This window comes from Pinus tabuliformis, chromosome J (genome assembly GCF_031772625.1).
Source record: "Pinus tabuliformis cultivar Carrire ecotype Pingquan chromosome J, CPIR1, whole genome shotgun sequence".
NCBI classification, from domain to species: Eukaryota; Viridiplantae; Streptophyta; class Pinopsida; order Pinales; family Pinaceae; genus Pinus; species Pinus tabuliformis.
The window spans coordinates 628,420,951-628,444,863 of NC_142295.1; the positions used below are offsets into that span (position 1 = coordinate 628,420,951).

The 23,913-nt window shown below is 36.3% G+C and overlaps 1 pseudogene; it reads left to right on the top strand.

Moving 5' to 3' along the window:
• The first annotated feature begins 4,476 nt into the window (after positions 1–4,476).
• The window catches only part of LOC149228516 (pentatricopeptide repeat-containing protein At2g13600-like), a 48,455-nt pseudogene continuing 29,018 nt past the window's right edge, over positions 4,477–23,913 (top strand).

Below are 23,913 nucleotides of genomic sequence, written 5' to 3' on the forward strand. Positions count from 1 at the left end.
AATTAATCTCTCTACATTTTGGCGTTGTTGCCGGGGAAATTGCCATTTCTTATTCACGTAATCACTGTCAATTGAGTTTCAAGAACCTGCAGAACTATCAGAGGGTGGAGAGAGTACGGTAAGACATGAGTGAAGAGCTACGCATCCACTGTTGTTAGGTAGCGATATGCATTTTCCGATGCAATAAACCGATGCACTACGACTCCTAGACTGCATTCCATGGTTAGCAGCAGGCAACAGGGAGCAACTTCGTGGTTTCTGCAATTAAATGAGTAGAATCAGCAGAACCCAACTCTGAATAAAGGAAATTGAATATGCGAATCGCTGAAAAACGAAGAGTATTAACAAGATCCTTAAGCAATTTTCACATACTATACAATGTAATCACAATGTAATCCACACCTCTGCTGTCGATGTCAAAACACTCTCTAAACATGGCCGTTTGAAGGAGACGTTCGATATTTTTCATAATAAGGGTATAAACTTACAATATTCTGCATATGTTTGTCTCTTGCAGGGCTGCATTCAAAGTAAATCCTTATCATATGCCAGACAAGTCCATTGTCACATAGAAGAGACTAGATTCACGGGAGACATACTTTCTCACAACACATTATTGAACGTGTATGTCAAGTGTGGAAGTCTTTTGGATGCTCGCAGATTTTTTGACCAAATGACTGAAAGAGATGTGTGCTCATGGATAATCATGATTGCGGCTTATGCAAGGCATGGTCCTGCTGAGGAGGCATTGGCCTTATTTCGCAGAATGTGACGAACAGGCTACCAACCTAATCCCTTTGTTTTTTCAAGCGTTCTTTCAGTGTGTTCGAACTTGGTATCACTGGAATAGGGCATAAAAATCCATCAAGAAATTATAAGAAGTGAATCCGAGTCTGATCTTTCCGTTGCTAATGCCCTTGTAGACATGTATAGAAAATGTGGACAAATGGAGAAAGCACGCGAATTGTTTGAAAAAATGCATCAACGATATATTGTCTTTTGGACTGCGATAATTGCGGGATGCACACAGGCCGGGCTTGTTGATGAGGCTTTGGAACTTTTCAGGGAAATGCCTCAATGAGATTCCATCTCGTGGAATGCAATGATTGCAGGACTTGCACAGAACGATTTTGTTGGCAAGGCCTTCAAGCTCTTCAAGGAAATGCCTGAACCGAATGTGGCTTCATGGAATGCCATGATTACTGGATTTGCATAGAAGGGGTTTGTTGATGAGACCCTGAGACTTTCTAATGAAATGCCTCAAAGGGATGTGGTTTCATGGAATGCAATGATTGCGAGATATGCACAAAATGGGTTTGTCAAAGTGGCTCTGGAACTCTTTTAGGAAATGCCTCAACCAAACTTGGTTTCATGGAAGGTGATAATTGCAGGATTCACACAGAATGGTCATGGTGAGAAGGCCCTAAATATTTTTCAACAAATGGAATTAGAAGGTGCAACGCAAAACTCAAAAATGTATACAAGTATTCTTCCGGCTTGTGCCAAATTGGCTGCTTTGGAGCAGGGAACAGAGATCCATGAAAAAACAATTAGAAGTGGATGTCAGTCTGATGTCTTTGTGATGATTGCCCTTGTAGACATGTATGCACAATGTGGGAGCATAGAAAAGGCAAGGGAACTATTTGAAAATTTGCATCCTCGAGTTTTTGTCTCATGGAATGCAATGATTGGAGGATACGCCATGAATGACTGTGGGAAGGAGGCCCTTGAACTCTTTGAGCAAATGATACAATTGACATGACCCCAGATCACATCACCTTAGTTAGCGTTTTGTCTGCATGCAGCCATGCAGGTCTGGTGGATGAGAGCTATTTTCACTTCAATTTCATGAGAGAACATTATCACATCGCATCTACAATTGAACACTATATATGCATGGTTGACCTTCTTGGCCGTGCTGGGCGTCTTGATGAAGCATAAGACTTAATCATTGGGATGCCAATAAAACCAGATGTTGTTGTGTGGATTTGTTTGTTGAGCGCTTGTAGAATACATAACAACTTACATCTAGCTAAAAGAGTGGAAAAACATATTTTTGAATTGGACCCCGAAAACACAACAGCTTATGTCCTTCTTTCAGATATGTATGCTACACTTGGCAGGTGGGGTGACATTGAAAAGGTAAAAAAAATAATGAGAAACAAAGGCATAAACAGGACACCTGGTTGCAGTTGGGTTGAGGTCAATAAACAAGTGCATTCTTTCCTTGAAGGAGACACATCACACCAACAAATGCCGAAAATCTATAGAGTTGGGGAGACTAACTTGGGAGATGAAAGAAGCGGTGTATGTTCCAAATAAAAGGTTTGTATTGAATGATACCAGGGAGGTGTTGTGCTATACAAAAACACCCCCCATTTCAAATTTTTCGTTAAAAAACTTTAATAAGATATGGGTCCCCTTTAGAATATAAATAAAATCAATAAAAAGTTTGAAAATAAATTTTATAATAGGTTATATAAAATTTTCTTTATAGGATAGGTTAAATCGCAATCGCTATTGGAAATCTTTCAAATCCATGGCAGTCCTCTTGATAAGGTCTGATCCGATTTCAAATATAATAAAACCTTATCATAAATCTTTATCAAACAAAAGCAATTATAAAGCGAAAATATCACATCGCACACATCCTTTGTTTCAATAATGGACTTAATGTGTTCCATTGAGATCCACCGATGCGATAACTCTATCGGAAAATGCATATCGCTACTTATCAAGAAGTCGTTCCAAGTGTTCATATTAATCCTCTGATGTGATATAAAAGATAAGAGGTCTCATCATGAGCATGCTTACCATGATCATAGGGAACTAATTAAACTGACATTACCAACACTGCATATCAAAACAGGGTAATGGCTTATAATCATAAGACAAGGGGTCTCATTACGAGCTAGCTTGTTCAATTCAATTACAACCAGTGAATGACATTGTCATCAGCTGGCTCCCAAACCAGGACAATGGCTTTTTTATCTTTAAAAAATTGAAAGAATAAAAAATCAAAAAGAATATGTACATATCTATTTGAATTTATCTTTCAAAAGTTATGCTCTTAGATGGATGGGACAATGAATGATTTATAGTTAAAAGGTAACCCTGCCGAGACTATAGATGTTCGCTGGCAGCAGAGGCACTACCCGTGACAAAAGAGTAAATTTAAAAGCTAAGTTAAAGAGCCCCCTACTTTATTTTTATCAACCAATCCAAAAAAAAAAAGCAAAAAAACAAAAAAAAACTTGAAATGTTTTTATTTATAAGAGATTGTAAAAAAATTTGCAAAATATTGTTATTTTATTCAGAGTTAATTTTTGTTTAGCTATTCTTAGATGGTTTTTTTTATCCTCAATTGTTTCAAAACTAAGAAAGTTTAGATATTGCATTATTTTTCAGAGATAATTGTTTCTCCCAGTGAATCGCCAATTGTTGTGCTATACAACAACCCTCCCCATTTCAAATTTTTCATAAAAAAACTTTAATAAGAAATGGGTCCCCTTTAGAATATAAATAAAATCAATAAAAAATTTGAAAATAAATTTTATAATAGGTTATATAAAATTTTCTTTTTAGGATAGGTTAAATCGCAATCGCTATTGGCAAATTATCAAATCCATGACAGTCCTCTTGATAAGGTCCGATCCGATTTCAAATACAATAAAACCTTATCATAAAGCTTTATCGAACAAAAGCAATTATAAAGGGAAAATATTGCATCACACACATCCTTTGTTTCAATAATGGACTTAATGTGTTCCATTGAGATCCTCCGATGCGATAACTTTATCGGAAAATGCATATCGCTACCTATCAAGAAGTCGTTCCAAGTGTTCATATTAATCCTCCGATGCAATAAACCGATCACAATCACGTATCGCTGAAATCATAAAACACATACCAATAGCCCCTTTGAAATCTCCCGATGTGATTTCATTATTGAAACGCACGCTTTTCGATAAAGGTGAAATATGAGCTATTACGAACATTTATGGGTTATAGTTATAAATCAATTACAAAGAAAAAAAATGATTTATTAATTTTAAAAGTCATCCCACCTCGTCATGACAGCTCACTATTAGTCGCAATCGCAAATATACAAAGGAAAGAAATAAGCATAACACTCGTACCTCTCGATCTGCGATATGCGATTATCACTAATTGTCGATCGGGAAGTCACGATACTCATTTTAAAAAGGACTTTTATAAATTTGTGATACGCCATGTCATTACGGCATTAAAGTGTCACGTTGGAAGTTATGGGAAATCATTAAGAAAGCAGTTATGGTTGAATCCTTCAAGGATTTCATCCATGGTAGCTTAATATATTAAAAATCTGTATCACCCATTTGCACTTAACTGAAGTTAGTCTTATGTGTTGTGTATTAGCTTTGAACAAGTTTTTTCCACTGTTACGTCCTTCTGTTTCATTTTCAGAGAAAATATGAAAACATCAGTCCAGCAAAAATGTCTAAGAGAGCTCAGAAAGAAAAGGCCCTCGTCGTGGCGAAAGATGAACTAGCAAAGCTGGTATTGATAGCTGATAGTACCTATGCAGGCCTCGGCAAGACTTCATGGCAGGGTATATATAATTTACTCAAGGCCGAGGATCCAAGTGAAGTTGATGAAGAAGGAGCAATGGTTGGTTCAACTGATAAATCAGAAAATACTCTTTATGATTTAGCCAGCTCCTTCCTCCATAGAATAGCAGCCCGAGCGAAAGTATTACCATACAATGACATGGTGAGATGGGTTATAGAAAGTATCAACATAACTGACAAGGCTTTCTATACAGCCGATGGAAGGATGTTCAGGAAATTTAGGGCAGAAGATATCAAGAAGATGTATCAATTGTCGGACCCCCAGAAACACTACAATAAATCATTTTTAGAAGCCTTCGCCAAAGATATCGATATAGAGTCGGACCCTATCAAGAAAAGGAGACATTTCACAAACAAACATAAGCATGAATCTTCTGGTATGTACTTTGTAGACTCCTTGGCATCTCCTAATTGCTATGCTGGCACTATGTTATGTAGACTCTTTGGAGTCTCTGATTCAGCTAGCTTTACTATAGAAATGGCGCCTTTAATGGAAGCAGCAATCCACTCTTATATCATGGATTGGGAAACCATTTTATTAGATAAAATGGCCAACCAAATCCTTGATTATAGAAGAAATAGGTTTGTAACTACACGTACAATACCTCCATTCTATATGAGCACCTACATCATGGATACCATCTGTTTCAATTCTGACTACCCCATCCTAGGTTGGAAATGGACTCCTCAAGACCCAACTCCGATTCGCATTTATCATAAGTATTTGTGGAAGGCCCATTATAAAAATCATATATATAGAATTTGTCATGGTTTTATTTTACCCATCCATGAGGCCATATTCAACAAACCTGCTCCTCAGTTATCCGATGAGGGTAGCATTGACCTAACATCAATCGGAAATTGGTTTGGTGAAGAAATGTTCACCTATGTTAGACTTTTTGGCAGCACCACAAATCCACATGTTCTCCCCTTGTACATTCCTGATAATATTTTAGCCAGAGAAATAGCTTACTAGATAACAGAAACAGGAATGTCAAGGAATCTCAAAGAGTCCAAGAAACAAATGTGGCCTCCATTTCCCCTCCGTTGTGGTACTTACACACTGCATGATTCCAAACATGCAGAGAAAGAAACAGAGAAGATAAAAATTCTCAAGTTAGCAATCATTCCGAAGAGACAGTATGATCCAAGAGCAGTGGCTTACAACTTCACCAGTCAGGTGAATATTTCCAAATTTTAACATGAGACAGATGAATATGATGACTCATTCACTTCAGTTGAAGTATTCTCATGGGTGAAACATCTAACAAAGATCAAATTAGGAGCAGGAGGAAGAGATAAATTTATGGAGTTCAGGGCACAGAGGTTACAAACACTGCCTCTAGATTTATTGGACACTACCCCTATGGTGCAGCAAGAAGGCCACAATGAAGAGAAAACTATTGAAAAGGAGAAGAGCCCCAAAAGGGAGAAGAGTCCCGAGAAGGAGTAGACAAATTAAGGGACCACTAAGCTCCTAGATATTGATGTAAACATTGATGCCACCTTAATCAAGGAATGGGATTAGTTCGATCAAATTATCAAGAACCAGAGCCTGTTGTTACTAATATTCCAATTAAAGGGGCAGTCGGCATACCCAACATTCAGCAAGATATTGAAATAATTCCTAAGAATCCTACAAAAGAGATTGTATTAAAGGTAGAAGAAATACCACCCCTAGATGTATTCTACAATCCAAAGCATAGGGCTGTGGTCAAAAGGCAAAGAAAAAGGAGGAAAATTGACCAAGGACCTCTTTCAAATCCTCATGCTGAACTGATGAATGTGGTATGGAAAGACTCAGAAGTCAATCCTTATGAGGATTTAACCAAGTTATCTTAGTATGCAGGTGCTTATACAATCGCAACAATGGACAAAGCCTTCGAAGTCAGCCAACTAATCAGGGAAAAGGATCTAAGGATCGCCCAACTTGAAGGGCAATCGGTAGAAGAACAGCAAATGATTAGTCAGCTTGAGCAATAGCTATCAGAGCAAAGACAGCAGAATGAGCAACTAAAAGAACAGTTGAATCTGGAGAAGCAAAAGATTGATCAGAAGGCTCTCCAGAAACAATAGAAGTTGTCTCAAGAACTCAGCAAGCTTCAAACAACAACTCAGCAAGAAAAGAAGGCTAAAGAAGATCAAATTGCACAGCTGCAATCACAGATAGAGAAATTCAAGGGTTATCTGAAGGTTAGTGAATTCAAGAAAGAAGCCCTAGAAGTAACCAAAGCCTTATCTCGACAACAAAACATCCTTTTCCATAAAATATCATTGGTTGACCCATTGTGTGCTATCTCTGCATCGCTTATTGAACAGGCAGTTGACACTAGACTGGAGTTTGAAAAAAAAGATGATAAGATAACAAATTTTCTCTCTTGGCAAAGTTCAGAAGAAGGCATGGCTACCAACTTACCAAAAATACAAGACTCACACAAGGAAATCTTGTTTTCGGAGTGGGAATCATAATTAATAAAAGATGAAAGAGCGAGTTCTAGAGCCAGGACTACAATGAATGGTGTAATCAGGTTAGTAAATGACAACTTGTATTTGGCTAACTTGATCTCCAAATGTTCTCTAGGAAAACTCCTGAAAGCAAAAGCACTAGAAGATCAATGGAGACAGGAGCTGGCAAGCAGAGAAGAACAAATCGGCAAGATGCAAAACTTGACATGGGATGAATTCTGGTTTTTCCTAGTCAAGCCGCATAGCCAGCAGATGGCCATGAAATTCCTTTCCAACGTAGTCAATCTCATGGTTCCCAAACTCTCCAACGCTACATACACAGCCCAACTACATTCCAAGATGAGTCACCCTCCGGAAATTCAGCTAATGCTCTCAATTTGTCAATTGCAAGCACAAGAGAACAAGTAGATGCAACGGATCAGTTCAAAGGCTATCGCATTGTTATTTTCATGAATCAAATCCTAGATTTTCATGTTTACAGTTTTAACATCTCATAGCAATTTTTATTGACAATTAGTTTTTATTTTGATTATTTAAACCCTTTCATGTCTTTTAAGAAGGGGTCTTCAATTTGTATAATATTTGACTAGAGAAGTTGCACTTTTGTAGTTCTAAGTATTTTTTTATCAATAGTGGATCAAGGTTCTACATTTTTGTGAAAGAAGCTTTTTCAAGACCTACACTTCTATATTTCCTTGGAAGTTTTCTCAAATAAGAAATTGGAATCGGAGTGTTATTTACATCGGAAGGATTCAAATGCATGTGGTATTCCTATCACTGTTTTTGTCTTATTTCCTTATCTGATGAAGCATTTCTTTTTAAAAGTTGTTATTGCTGATATATATAAGTATGCTTTTTCAAATAATTCTTTATCATATTATTTCTGAAGATTTAGAATTGTTATCCTTTGAAGATATATGTCAGCAATGTATATATTATTATGAATGTGATATGTTTTATTAACAATTACTTTGTTTAATTTCTTAAACAAAGTAATCATTATCTATGAATGCATCTTTCTATTGATTAGTAATTCATCTATATGATTATTGATCTATTAGAAATAATCAGAAATTGCATTGTTGACAGAATACCCAGGTTATATAAATATATTTGTATATTTTGAGTTATAGGATAAAACATTTACCCTCTACATTATACATTACCAAACAACCATCCAATAAACCATTCATTAAGGGAAACTGGTCCCATAATATCCAGTCGGAGCCACCACACCAAACGGAAAAGGAGTTGTACTAAGGTCCGGACCAGGTGGTTATCCCCAATGTTGGTGCTAGGATTTTAGAGGCATCAACATTTTTTATGCTAGAAGGAGAGCAAGAGCTGTGAATGGCGAGTAAATCCAAATCCATAGGCCATTCTAAGAGTAAAACCCCCTCACCATCTCCTCCAACTTCTCCTTCGCATTCTAAATCTCCTATCTTTAAGCGAGAAGTTGAAAAGGAAAACACAACACCCACTGTTGAAAACTTAAACACACCTGACAATTCTTCTCTTGAACCCCCTGAAGTTTAGACCTTGATTCATAAATTCCAAGGGTTTTCAATATCCCAAGAACAATCTGAGTTATCCCAAGGCAGTGTGACTTTGCAATATATTCCATCCCAGCCTCTTACAAGATCCCAGAGTGAAAAGCTTGGTATTCCACCAACCGAATTTTCTTTGCCAAGTAAAAAAAGTGCTAGGAAGACACCTTTAGAGTCTGAGAGTGAGACTCTTTCTTCATCATCATCCATTCCATCTAAACCAGTGCAAGTTCATCCATCCACTCCCCAACTCAATATCATAATCCATAAGGGTACAGGTACTCCATCATCCTCTACCCAATCACTTTCAACTGTCTCTTCACCCTCCTCTACTATCAGTTCGACAATGGCACATAATCAACCTCAACCAAGGCCATGGAAAAATCTAGGAGTTGTCATTATGCCTGCACCTTTGAGTCAATTACCAGCTCATCCTGAAAAATGGTTACCAAAATTTAATCCAGACATTGGCATATTAGCAGAAGAACATATAAACAATTTTATGTTGTCCATAAACCTGAATGGGGTAATAGAAGAAGATGTTGTTGTTAGGATTTTCCCATATACTCTACAAGGGGAAGCTAGATCATTGTATTTTTCATTACCACCAGGATCCATCAATACCTGGGATGCTTTTTAGGAACAATTTTTAACCAATTTTGGAGATGATAGGTCTACGGCGACTTTGATTAATGACCTCTCCAATTTGAAATCTAAATCAAAGGAACCCACCAAAGACTTCAACTCTTGATTTAATAAACTACTGAATAAAATTCCTGCAACATCCAAGCCTAGTGAAGAATTCTGAAGTGAATGGTATATCTCTGCTTTACCTTCAAACATAGCCATTTTCGTTGATAGGGCTACCAAGCCTACATTAGCAGAAAATATGAAGGAAGCGATCACTGTTGAAAAATGTATCATTGCTTCGGAAAAGAAAAATGCCCTTGAAGAAAGAAAATCAGAAAAGGTTACTTTCAAAGATGTTTCAAAGAAGAAAGCAATTAAAGACCCATATGACATGGAAGGTTTACAAAAGGTTCTGAAAACTATGTATATTGAAATGGTGGAAATAAAAAAACAAGTGGCTGAAACTTCTACAAAAAAACCATTTATAAACTTTAGAAGAAATCGGTCAAATGAACCAAAACCACCTAATGCTAAATCTAATGCTGAATCAGACCAAGATAATGATGAGGATGGAGACACAGTTTTATCATCGGAGGAAGCTAAAGAAGAGGAAATAGTGGAATGTCATGGGATGTGGGACTTTATCTTGCCCAACTCTGACAACGAAAGTGAACAGGAAACTCTCCTAGTAAATACCAGAATTAAAAATGCAGTGAAGCCTGTTCAAATAAATTCAAAGAAGAAAAACTCAAGCCCTGTCACTAAAGACAAAGCTCCCACGAATAAAACTCCAATTGTGCCTACCCAAAATCAACCATCATCTTCCAATCCACCCTCATCATCTAAAACATTAGTAGTCTCTAACTCTATGGATTACAACATTGTGGAGGACATGAAGAAGACTTAAGCAAATATTTCCTTACACGAACTTAGCAAGCTAAAAAACCAATAGAAATTGTTACTTAAAGAGTTAAATGATGTACCTTCTTCTCCTCTTCCAACCAGTGTATTATCCAAAGCAGCCAAAGGATCAAGTAAACCACCATCGGATAAAGTAGATGCTACTAATGCTATTTTGATCGAAGATGGATCTAATTCTCATACTCCTCCTTTTCTCTTGACTTATGAGATCTATAATAGAAATCTGCATAACTGCCTGATAGATTCAGGGGCTTCATCGAATATAATGCCAGCCTCAGTTTGCTCTAAATTAAACATTGAGCCCCAGAAATCAACAGTTCATATTGTTCAATTAGATCGGACTAAAGTGCAAGTTTTAGGAGAGATTAATTCAGTTACCATTAGGCTATCAGCTGATCCCAAAGTAGTTCAAAGAATTGATATATTGATTGCTGACATCCCTGAGTTCTATGGTTTAATTCTAAGCAGGGATTGGTCTGAGAAACTCCATGGTTACATTTCCACAGATTGGTCTCACATGTGGCTTCCCTATAAAGGGAAACCAAATCAAATCAAAATAGATCAGGAAAAACACATGACTCATATAGTAACAAAGTTTGAACAAGAAAACCAACCTGTAGCTTTCAATAACAACATTCTTGGAAATTACTCAGCTGAGTATTTCTTTGGAAATTTTAATGCTCAACCATCACCTTTTCTTATTAATAGTATCACATCACAAATTGAAAACTTCTCTCATACTGATACCTCAAGATGTGTTAGTATTACTGATGAACTTGTAAATAAATCTATAGATAAACCTTATTTTTGTCTTTATATTTTGATGGATCAAAATCCAATGACGGTGCAGGAGCAAGGTGTATTTTAGTTAGTCTAGAAGGGGATAAAAATATGCTATCATGCAGGCTAGAGTTTGAGTGTACCAATAACACTGTAGAATATGAGGCATTGATCCTAGGGCTCTATAAAGCAATAGGCCTCAATATTCAATATCTGAAAGTGTTTGGTGATTCTGAGATTGTCATTAAACAAGTAAGGAACACTATTCATTGTCTCTCAGGTCATCTCAAACATTATCAATCCCTTATTCAAGACCTCATAACTCATTTTCTAGCATTTAATATTTCTCCAATTCCTAGATCTTAGAATGCAGCAGCTGATTTATTGGCTAATGTTGCTTCTAAACTACTCCTATCCGAGGATTATAGTCCAGATAGGTTTTCAATTGAATTAATTTTTCAGCCATCTATCCCAAACAATGTCACCAATTGGCGAGTATTTAATCATGATGAAGACATTTTAAATTTCTTAACCTCTAAAAAATCTTATGATGATCAGATTATTGATGAAAGTGATCATGATCTTCAGTTAAAACAAAGACCAAATGAGAATTATATTCCTAAATCTGTGGTCAAGCTAGAAGATCTCTATGACATCAAAGATAGATTCAAAAAGGTCATTAATGCAAAACTCCAAAGTTCTACTTTAAAATTTGAATTAGTAAACCTTCGCACTGAGGTTAAACCACAAAATGTCAATCTGGGACTTGAACTCACATCCAAAGAAAGATTTGCTTTCATCAGATTATTGAACAAATACAAAAATGTTTTTTCTTGGAATTACAAAGATTTGAGAACTTATGATACTTCTATCATTCAACACACGATTCCAATGATTTCTTATGAGAAACATGTACAACAAAAGTTAAGGAAAATTCATCCAAATCTAGAAAGCCAAATCAAAGAAGAGTTGAATAAAATTTTGAAAGCTAAGATACTTTTCCCGGTCAGACATTCTAAATGGGTTTCAAACTTGGTACCTGTAAGGAAAAAGAATGATCATATTAGGATTTGCATTGATTTTAGACATCTCAATAAGGCATTGCAAAAAGATAATTTCCCATTACCAACAAGGGAGCAGATACTTCAATCAGTTACTGGTTCAAAGTTAATGTCCTTTCTTGATGGTTTTTCAGGATACAATCAAACACTGGTGCATCCAAATGATAGACTAAAAACTACATTCAAGACTAAATGGGGATCATATGCTTATCAGAAAATGCCTTTTGGTCTGATAAATGCTAGAGCTACTTTCCAAGGAGCCATGGATATAGCCTTCAAAGGTTTGATCAATAGGTCAGTTGTTGTCTACTTAGACGACATAACTGTTTTTTCCAAGAAAAGGACCAATCATCTCCATGATTTAAAACAGATCTTTGAGCGATGTAAAAGGTATGGGATTTCTCTAAATCCCAAGAAATCATTATTTTCTCTAAATGAAGGCAAACTCTTAGGGTTTATTGTATCCAAAGATGGCATCTATATTGATCCTGATAGATTAAAAGAGATTTCTGATATTCCTTTGCCACATAACAAGAAATCCATGCAATCATTTTTAGGACAAATAAATTTTGTAAAAAGATTTGTTCCTGATTTTTCTCATATAGGTCTTACCTTTACAAAATTTGATTAAGAAAAATTCAGTTTTCAAATGGGGACATAATGAAAAGCAAGCTTTTGACTCAATCAAACAGACAATTATTAATGCTCCTACACTGAATACTCCCAATTTTTCTAATCATTTTATTTTGTATACTTTGGCCACTCAAACATCTTATGCTGTTGTTTTAACACAAATCAATGATCAACAAATAGAAGCACCTATATCTTTATTTAGTTCCAATTTCCAGGGTGTTGAACTCAACTATTTGAAAGTATAAAAACAAGCTTTTGTTGTGTTTAAATCTATCAAACACTTTAGACCATTTCTCCTAAAAACACACACAAAAGTAATAGTCCCATTCTCTGCAGTGAGACAATTGTTGGTGCAGAGGGAAGTAGGGGAAAAGAGAGCTAATTGGGTAACAGCTTTACAGGAGTATGATATTGATATTAAACCAGCGAAAATTTTGAGAGGGAAAGGTTTTTGCAGGTTATTAGCAGGAGCTTCTAATATTCCAGAACATGAAGATTCAGATCAGACTTTTCAAGTGAATGAGATAAGTATCATAAATTCTGAATCTCAGTATGTCGATCTGATCTTTTACTTGAAAAATGGATATGGTCCCCTAATTTCAGTTACAAAAACAAACGTGCCTTAAGATTAAAAGAAAAACACTTCGAAATCATTGATGATGTGTTATTCAAAAGAAATTGTGATTCAATTTTATTAAAATGCCTAGAAAAAACTGAAGCACAAAAGGTTTTGCAGGAACTACATGATGGTCCAACAGGTGGAAATTTTAGAGGAGATACTACAGTTCACAAAATCATAAATGTTGGATATTATTGGCCCACTTTGTTTAAAGATTCCCATGATTATGTTAGGAAATGCAAGATATGCCAAACTGCTAGTGGGAGACAAAAGAAACCAACATTTCCTTTACAACCAGTAAACATTGAGCAACCATTTGAATAGTGGGGGCTTGATATCATAGGAGAGATTGTTCCACATTCTTCCAAGAAACACAGATATATCCTTACAGCCACGGATTACTTCACAAAGTGGGTAGAAGAAATTCCATTAAAGGTAGCCAATTCTGATGCAATCATAGAGTTCATTGATCAATTCATCATTACCAGGTTTGGTGTAACTAATGCCCTTATTTTTTATAATGCATCTTATTCTTCTAGGAGTAGTATAGTTGAATTTTCTCTTAAGAGATGTTTTAAATTAAAATATTCTACAAATTACTATCTTCAAGGTAATGGTTTGGCAGAATCAACTAATAAGAATCTCATTAAGATTATTAAAAGAACTGTTGATCAAAATCAAAAGAATTGGCATAAATCTTTAATATTTTCATTATGGACAGATCACATAACTCAATAGGTACTTCTCCTTTTAACTTAGTATATAGGAAAGAAGTTGTAATACCTTCAAACTTAGCACTCCCATCGCTAGCCCTAGTAAAATTTATTGAAGAAAATTCTTCTTCCTCTATTCAATTAAGATTTGATCAAATCCTCCAATTGGAGGAAGAAATAGAGAAGGCCAAAATCACTCATGCTTAACATCAACAAGTCATTAAATCTTCTTTTGATGCAAGTTATACTGGCACAAAAACATTACAAATTGGTGATCTCGTGTTGAAATGGGATAAAGCAGATGAAGACAAAGGTAAACATACCAAATTTCAAAAGATGTGGCTTAGACCATTTCAAATCATTGAGAAGATAGGCTCATCAACGTTCATATTGAAATATTTATCAGGAAAGAGAGATTCTCTTCCTGGTGAATGGGCTTATCTTAAAGAAATTATTTTCTTAAGGAGGTAACCCCTTCTTACCTGTAAATATTCTTTATGCAAGTTTGTTTATTTTTTAGAAAATAATGTTGTAAATAGTCTTCCATTAGCCTTTTACTATTGAAAAGTTCTTTGAGTGAATATTGTGAATACTTGCTTTCAAATGCTAGAAACTTTTAAGGAAATGATTACAGTTTTGGGAAGTTGAATAAAACATTAAACTCTGAAGACCTCTTTAAAATTTGCAAAATCTTCCAAAAAACTTGAAAATATTGTAAATCATTCTAAGTTTTATTAAAGTTAAGAGAGGTTATTCATAAAAAGTAAATAATTTTCCAAGCTTAGCATCCATAAAATCTTAAGGAGAAAGTCATTTACCCCATCCTCTAAGTTTATGATTTTTCAGAGTGTAATTCTAAAATATGTCTAATATAAATGATAAGAGGTCTCATCATGAGCCTGATTACGATGATCATAGGGAACTAATTAAACTGACATTACCAACACTGCATATCAAAACAGGGTAATGGCTTATAATCATAAGACAAGGGGTCTCATTACGAGTTAGCTTGTTCAATTCAATTACAACCAGTGAATGGCATTGTCATCAGCTGGCTCCCAAACCAAGACAATAGCTTTTTTATCTTTAAAAATTTGAAAGAATAAAAAATCAAAAAGAATATGTAAACATATCTTTTTGAATTTTTCTTTCAAAAGTTATGCTCTTAGATGGATGGGACAATGAATGATTTATAGTTAAAAGGTAACCCTGCCGAGACTATAGATGTTTGCTGGCAACAGAGGCACTACCTGTGACAAAAGAGTAAATTTAAAAGCTAAGTTGAAAGAGCCCCCTACTTTATTTTTATCAACCAATCAAAAAACAAAAAAACAAAAACAAAAACTTGAAATGTTTTTATTTTTAAGAGATTGTAAAAAAAATTGCAAAATATTGTTATTTTATTCAGAGTTAATTTTTGTTTAGCTATTCTTAGATGGTTTTCTTTATCCTCAATTGTTTCAAAACTAAGAAAGTTTAGATATTGCATTATTTTTCAGAGATAATTGTTTCTCCCAGTGAATCGCCAATTGTTGTGCTATACAACAACCCTCCCCATTTCAAATTTTTCATAAAAAAACTTTAATAAGAAATGGGTCCCCTTTAGAATATAAATAAAATCAATAAAAAGTTTGAAAATAAATTTTATAATAGGTTATATAAAATTTTCTTTTTAGGATAGGTTAAATCGCAATCGCTATTGGCAATCTATCAAATCCATGACAGTCCTCTTGATAAGGTCCGATCCGATTTCAAATACAATAAAACCTTATCATAAAGCTTTATTGAACGAAAGCAATTATAAAGGGAAAATATCGCATCGCACACATCCTTTGTTTCAATAATGGACTTAATGTGTTCCATTGAGATCCTCCGATGCGATAACTCTATCGGAAAATGCATATCGCTACCTATCAAGAAGTCATTCCAAGTGTTCATATTAATCCTCCGATGCAATAAACTGATCGCAATCACGTATCACTGAAATCATAAAGCACATACCAATAGCCCCTTTGAAATCTCCCGATGTGATTTCATTATTGAAAAGCACACTTTTCGATAAAGGTGAAATATGAGCTATTACGAACATTTACGGGTTAAAGTTATAAATCAATTACAAAGAAAACAAACGATTTATTAATTTTAAAAGTCATCTTGCCTCCTCATGACAGCTCACTATTAGTCGCAATCACAAATATACAAAGGAAACAAATAAGCATAACACTCGTACCTCCCGATCTGTGATATGTGATTATCGCTAATCACTGATCAGGAAGTCACGATACTCATTTTAAAAAGGACCGTTATAAATTTGCGATGTGACATGTCATTACAGCATTAAAGTGTCACGTTGGAAGTTATGGGAAATCATTAAGAAAGCAGTTATGGTTGAGTCCTTCAAGGATTTTATCCGTGGTAGCTTAATATATTAAAAATCTGTATCACCCATTTGCGCTTAACAATTGTTAGTATTATGTGTTGTGTATTAGCTTTGAACAAGTTTTTTCCATTGTTACGTCTTTTGTTTCATTTTCAAAGCGAATCCGAAAACATCAGTCCAACAAAAATGTCTAAGAGAGCTTAGAAAGAAAAGGCCCCCGTCGTGGCGAAAGATGAACCAGCAAAGCTGGTACTGATAGCTGATACTACCTATGTAAGCCTTGGCAAGACTTCATGGGAGGGTATATATAGTTTACTCGAGGCCGAGGATCCAAGTGAAGTTGAAGAAGAAAGAGAAATGGTTGGTTCAACTGATAAATCAAAAAATACTCTTTATGATTTAGCCAACTCCTTCCTCCACAGAATAGCAGCCCGAGCGAAAGTATTACCATACAATGATATGGTGAGATGGGTTATAGAAAGTATCAACATAACTGACAGGGCCTTCTATATAGCCGATGGAAGGATGTTCGGGAAATTTAGGGTAGAAGATATAAAGAAGATGTATCAATTACTGGACCCCCAGAAACACTACAATAAAGCATTTTTAGAACCCTTCACCAAAGAGAACGATATAGAGTCGGACCCTATCAGGCAATGGAGACATTTCTCGAAAAAACATAAGCATGAATCTTCTGGTATGTACTCTGTAGACTCCTTGGCATCTCCTTATTGCTATGTTGGTGCTATGTTATGTAGACTCTTTGGAGTCTCTGATTCAGCTAGGTTTACTATAGAAATAGTGCCTTTAATGGAAGTAGCAATCCACTCTTATATCATGGATTGGGCAACCATTTTATCAGATAAAATGGCCAACCAAATACTTGATTATAGAAGAAATAGGTTTGTAACTACACGTACAATACCTCCATTCTATATGAGCACCTACATCATGGATACCATCTGTTTCAATTCTGACTACCCCATCCTAGGTTGGAAATGGACTTCTCAAGACCCAACTTCGATTTCATAAGTATTTGTGGAAGGCCCATTATAAAAATCATATATATAGAATTTGTCATGGTTTTATTTTACCCATCCATGAGGCCATATTCAACAAAACTGCTCCTCGGTTATCCGATGAGGCCAGCATTGACCTAACATTAATCGGCAATTGGTTCGATGAAGAAATGTTCACCTATGTCAAACTTTTTGGCAGCACCATAGATCCACATGTTCTCCCCTTGTACATTGCTGATAACCTATTGGCCATAGCTTACCAAATAACAGAAACAGGAATGTCAAGGAATCTCAAAGAGTCCAAGAAACAAATGTGGCCTCCATTTCCCCTCCGCTGTGGTACTTACACACTGCATGATTTCAAACATGCAGAGAAAGAAACTAGAATGACTCCCAAAACCCTACTACACCAAAATCGCCCACAACACAAGAGCCTGTTGTTACTAATATTCCAATTAAAGGGGCAGATAGCATACCCAACATTCAGAAGGATATTGAAATAATTCCTGAGAATCCTACAGAAGATATTGTATTAAAGGTAGAAGAAATACCACCCCTAGATGAATTCTACAGTCCAAAGAATAGGGCTCTGGTCAAAAGGCAAAGAAAAAGGAGGAAAATTGACCAAGGACCTCTTTCAAATCCTCATGCCGAACTAATGAATGTGGTATGGAAAGACTCAGAAGTCAATCCTTCTGAGGATTTAACCAAGTTATCTCAGTATGCAGGTGCTTATACAGCCGCAACAATGGACAAAGCCTCCGAAGTCAGCCAACTAATCAGGGAAAAGGATCTAAGGATCGCCCAACTTGAAGGGCAATCGGCAGAAGAACAGCAAAGGATTAGTCAGCTTGAGCAAAAGCTATCAAAGCAAAGACAATAGAATGAGCAACTAAAAGAACAGTTGAATCTGGAGAAGCAAAAGATTGATCAGCAGGCTCTCCAAAAACAACAGAAGTTGTCTCAAGAACTCAGCAAGCTTCAAACAGCAATTTAGTAGGAAAAGAAGGCTAAAGAAGATCAAATTGCACAGCTGCAATCACAGATAGAGAAATTCAAGGGTTATCCGAAGGTTAGTGAATTCAAGAAGGAAGCTCTGGAAGTAAGCAAAGCCTTATCTCGGCAGCTAAACATTCTCTGCCATAAAATATCATTGGTTGACCCATTGTGCACTATCTCTGCATCACTTATTGAACAAGTAGTTGACACCATACTGGAGTTTGAAAAAGCAAATGATAAGATAACAAATTTTCTCTCTTGGCAAAGTTCAGAAGAAGGAATGGCTGCCAATTTACCAAAAATACAATAATCGCACAAGGAAATCTTGTTTTTGGAGTGGGAATCACAGTTAATAAAAGCTGAAAGAGCGACTTCTAGAGCCAAGGCTACAATGAATGGTGTAATCAGGTTAGTAAATGACAACTTGTATATGGCTAACTTGATCTCTGACTGCTCTCCAGGAAAACTCCCGAAAGCAAAAGCACTAGAAGATCAATGCAAACAGGAGATAGCAAGCAGAGAAGAACAAATCGGCAAGATGCAAAACTTGACATGGGATGAATTCTGGTTTTTCCTAGTCAAGCCGCATAGCCAGCAGATGGCCATGAAATTCCTTTCCGACGTAGTCAATCTCATGGTTCCCAAACTCTCCGACGCTATGTACACAACCCAACTACATTACAGGATGAGTCACCCTCTGGAAATTCAGCCAATGCTCTCAATTTGTCAGTTGCAAGCGCAAGAGAACAAGTAGATATGACGGATTAGTTCAAAGGCTATCGCATTGTTATTTTCATGAATCAAATCCATATTTTCGTTTTTACAGTTTTAATAGCTCATAGCGATTTTTATTGACAGTTAATTTTTATTTTGATTATTTAAACCCCTTCATGTATTTTAAGAAGGGGTCCTCAATTTGTATAAGATTTGACTGGAGAAGTTGCACTTTTGTAGTTCTAAATATTTTTTTATCAATAGTGGATCAAGGTTCTACATTTTTGTGAAAGAAGCTTTTTGAAGACCTGCACTTCTCTATTTCCTTGGAAGTTTTCTCAAATAAGAAAGTGGAATCAGAGTGTTATTTACATCAGAATGATTCAAATGCATGCGGTATTCCTATCACTTTTTTTTGTCTTATTTTATATGTGATGAAGCATTTCTTTTAAAAAGTTGTTATTGTTGATATATATATGTATGCTTTTTCAAATAATTCGTTATCATACCATTTCTGAAGATTTAGAATTGTTATCCTTTTAAGATATATGTTAGCAATATACATATTGTTATGAACGCGATATGTTTTATTAATAATTACTTTGTTTAATTTCTTAAACAAAGTAATCATTATCTATGAATGCAAATTTCTATTGATTAGTAATTCATCTATATGATTATTGATCTATTAGAAATAATCAGAAATCGCATTGTTGACAGAATACCAGGGTTATATAAATATATTTGTATATTTTGAGTTATACGATAAAATATTTACCCTCTACATTATACATTACAAAACAACCATCCCATAAACCATTCATTAAGGGAAACTGGTCCCATAATATCCAGTCGGAGCCACCACACCAAATGGAAAAAGAGTTGTAATAAGATCCAGACCGGGTGGTTATCCCCAAAGTTGGTGCTAGGATTTTAGAGGCATCAACAGGAGGAAAAGAAAAACAAAATTCTTTGTTACCATAGTGAAAAACTAGCAATTACATTTAGTCTAGCAAACACATCCCCTTGGGAACAGTGATTCAAGTTATCAAGAATCTTTGATTGTTTACTGCTAGCCAACCAAGTTCATTTCCAAGATTATTGCATGAGAGATCGTTGTGAATGATGTCAACCACCTCTGCGATTTCAGAGGACAGTGCTCTTATGGGGATTATAGGTGACGCAAGATGAAGCAAAGGATTATTGCTCTAGGTTTGGCTTATAGCAATTTATGGCATGTCGTTATCATTCCATCGGAGCAAAGGACTCGGACTTTTTAAAGCAGTGTAATGTTTGAAGTGCATGGAGATCTATTGTACTTATTTGGCCTTAATGGAACAAATCAATGTGGTGATTCATTCTTGTTACTGATAATTGTATGCAAGTCATCTATATATAAGGAGCATTATTATATTCACAAGAAACCTTATTCATCGTTGAGAATTTATCATCAAAGAGCGATGTAAAAATTTAGTCCATGTACAATGGGTTGCTCTTCATCTAGTGCTCAAGTTGGAAGGAGGATGATCAATTCTTGTGAAAAATCTTCCATCAGTCTCAGCAAAGAGCATACAATAGCGGCCAGTTCATTTGTGTCATGAAGGCAAGGAGATTCAACTTTAGTCTTTGCATCAGAGAGGGAGAACTTTATTTTCCCATCTTGAACTAATTCTGCAGGGGTCTAGACAAGTCTGTGGGATCAGCCACAAAGAGAAAAACATAAAACAGGTCAGAAGCCATATGTAACATAAGTTGAAATAAAAGGTTTATTCTAGCACACAATATTCAAGGTTGATATTGTTGAAGAGCCCAAGGTCATGATGAGTATAAGCGATTCCTTTTAAATTGTAGTGTTAGATGGTTGTAAGAGGATTAAAATGTGAGAGTTGATGGGAAAATTCTAGGTTTTAATGGTTAGTTGTATTCACAATAAAAAACTAAAACTTAGAAAATTGTAAGGGGAGGAAAAGGTAATTATTAAGAAGAGAGATAAGGTCAAGAAAGAATGAGGCTAAGGATACATGACTATTACAGGGAAAAGTGTCTACGCAGAACTGCTTATCCCACTAAGGTGTGATAGCTACCTTAGAAACAAACAAAGCAAAGCTACTTTCATTTTTCCTTTATGAAGTATAGATGAGAGAAGAACAAAGAAGACCAACCTTTGTCTTGCGCTAATCTCCTGATTCGATTCCTCTCTCTCTTGATAGTCTTTCGCTACTTGTTCCCTTGCACGCCCAGCTTCACAGAGTACCTGTAAGATCACAGTAGCATAGCACTATACAAGAACATGGATCTATAATCATAAACAATCTAGGATCAGATGTAAATTGACCATACAAATGCAGTAAACATAAATGACACAAGAGTATGGAGGAAAACTTGAATAGCTTTTATTGATAAACAAGAAAGAGCCAAGGGGAGTTACAACCAGTTGTTCTGACCCAACATCATCCTCTCAGCAAGGAAGCCCCTCTTCACCTCATACAAAGCTTAGATCACCCAACAATCTGATGTTGTCTCAAGAAACCAACAACAATTCCTTACAATATGCAAAATTCCAGCCTCTTGGATCTCTGGGATGAGGGATCCATATATAGATATCTGTAAGGGAGATGAGTCAGCTGGTGATTTGATTAGTGTCTTCCCTCTGATATTTCTTGCTTCCACTTGGAGATTGATGATCTCTTACTCATCCTTGGTCGAATTCAGAGAGGCAAGTGTCACAGGAGAAGTTTCTGGAAGTTTCCATGCCTCTCCACCTCGCGGAATGACACTGCCATTTGTCACTTCTCGCTCATCGCACCCCATAGAAGGGCTTTTTGAAATGCAATGCACCCACACAGTGTGTTTAGGTGAGATGCAACACACTTTGCCTATGGAGCAGCTGAAATGATCCTGTTTTGACCAGTTCTGAGCAGTTTTTCATGGAGAACTTCTGGGAGAAGCTGTAATCAGTTGACCTTGTTCCTTTAGGGGTTAGAAAAACACTTTTAGGGACTTAGGAGCCCTTGGTTTATGGACATTTCATGCTTGGGGTTGTAGTGCCCAAAAATGTCTATAACAGTTGACCCCTAAAGCATGAGGTCGTTAATCTTTTTGATGTTGGGTGAAATGCTTTATTATGAGGATCCGAAGTTCTTTCAAGCTGGGAGGAGACCTGTAATAAGATACAATACAATACATTATCTTCATAATATTTTCATGATCTAGCTGAGGTGGGCATTCCCATGCTCAGCTTTATAAATTCATTTTCATGTACATAGGACAAACAATCGTCTGGGTGTAGACTGATGATTCTAGTAGAGCCATCACCCCTTTGATTGGATGACTATCTGTGCAGCAATGATGTACATTTGATGTCTTTATTTCCATGAATATATATCGCAGCCCGGATGGATGAAACTAGATCTGAGGTCTTCAATCTCGTTCGATCTTCACTCGAAGTACAAGTCGATTCATGTGAGAGATGTTCTGAAGTCGAACATGGAAAGACATCGCCTGATTACCAGCCAATGATGTAAGCTGTTAACAGGCGCGAGAGGAATCACCAATAATCATAATGACCCTTAAGGTACTGCAGTACAATTCACGTGGTGTGAATAAAGGACTTGGCGTCGAACACCACGCAAAATCTTTCGGTCGAAGGTCATTGATGTAAACCTGTCGCCGGAAGTGAGAAACTTGCCATTGAGGCATGCAAGCTTCAAAGTACTGAATGGGGTGTTCCTAGATCGACTTCTTGGATAATGAGCTAATGTCGACAAGAAGCGATCCGTCACAGGAGGGCCTTAATGAATCCCACACCAATGACATGGAACGGAGCAAATGATTTTAATGGAGGTGAAAACGATCTGATGACATATGGTTCAAGGCGGCGGTCATGAAAGAATGGAGTGTAAATGTATTGCAGTGGGTGAGACACAGGTGAACTCTCTGAATGACTTCTCTTGAACATATCGGCGACACTGACATGATGGATTGGTAGCATTACCCAAAATGTGGATCGTGTGATGGGACCACGGCGATGTGACTGGTGAATGAAACAACCCAACCCGACTTGGATACGGAGTGAAAGTGTCATGTTCAAGAGCGACTTGCTACCAACAAAGTTTCTTCAAGTTTTCTTCCCAATTTTTCCCCAGTCATTGCTGACCAGTACCTCTTTATTTTTGTCAAGCTTGAGGAGAATAACATATGCTTGTTCTATAATTTGCCCTTTGGGCAAACCCATCGCTATGTTTTAACGAGCCTAGCGATAGTGAAACTTGTTCCCGTCTATAGACAAGTTTGTCGCTATTAAGTTTTAACGAGTTTAACGACAAAGATAACTCAGTCCTTTTCAATTTTAAAGAGTCTGAAAAGGAATGTAAAGGAAACTCCAAAATTCCTTTTTTGTCATCTAATCCCTTAAGTCCGAAAAAGTATAAAACAATACAGAAGGGATGAATTTTTGATACTTTTAACGAGCCGAACAAAACAAGCGCTCAATCTTTTCGTGTAATAATCCCGTAGGTCCAAAAAGATTAAAATTTAGAGGAGGGATAGCACTTCCGGTCCCTTTAACGAGCTGGAGAGGCCAATGGCTCGGCAATCTTTTCATATTTTATGAGTCAGTTGAAAAGAGCTTAAAGGAGACTCGTCTTTTGAGGAACGAGTGATAAAATTGGGTAGCAGCTGATTCCAGGTAAGGTTTGGAATGTTCCAATCACGGCAGTGTTACAAGGATGGCTAGTGAGATCACTCTTCGTAGCTGTTCCTCAAAAGGGGTAAACAATCAAATGGAGGTGAATGATCGGCCAATACAGAGTGGAGGTGATG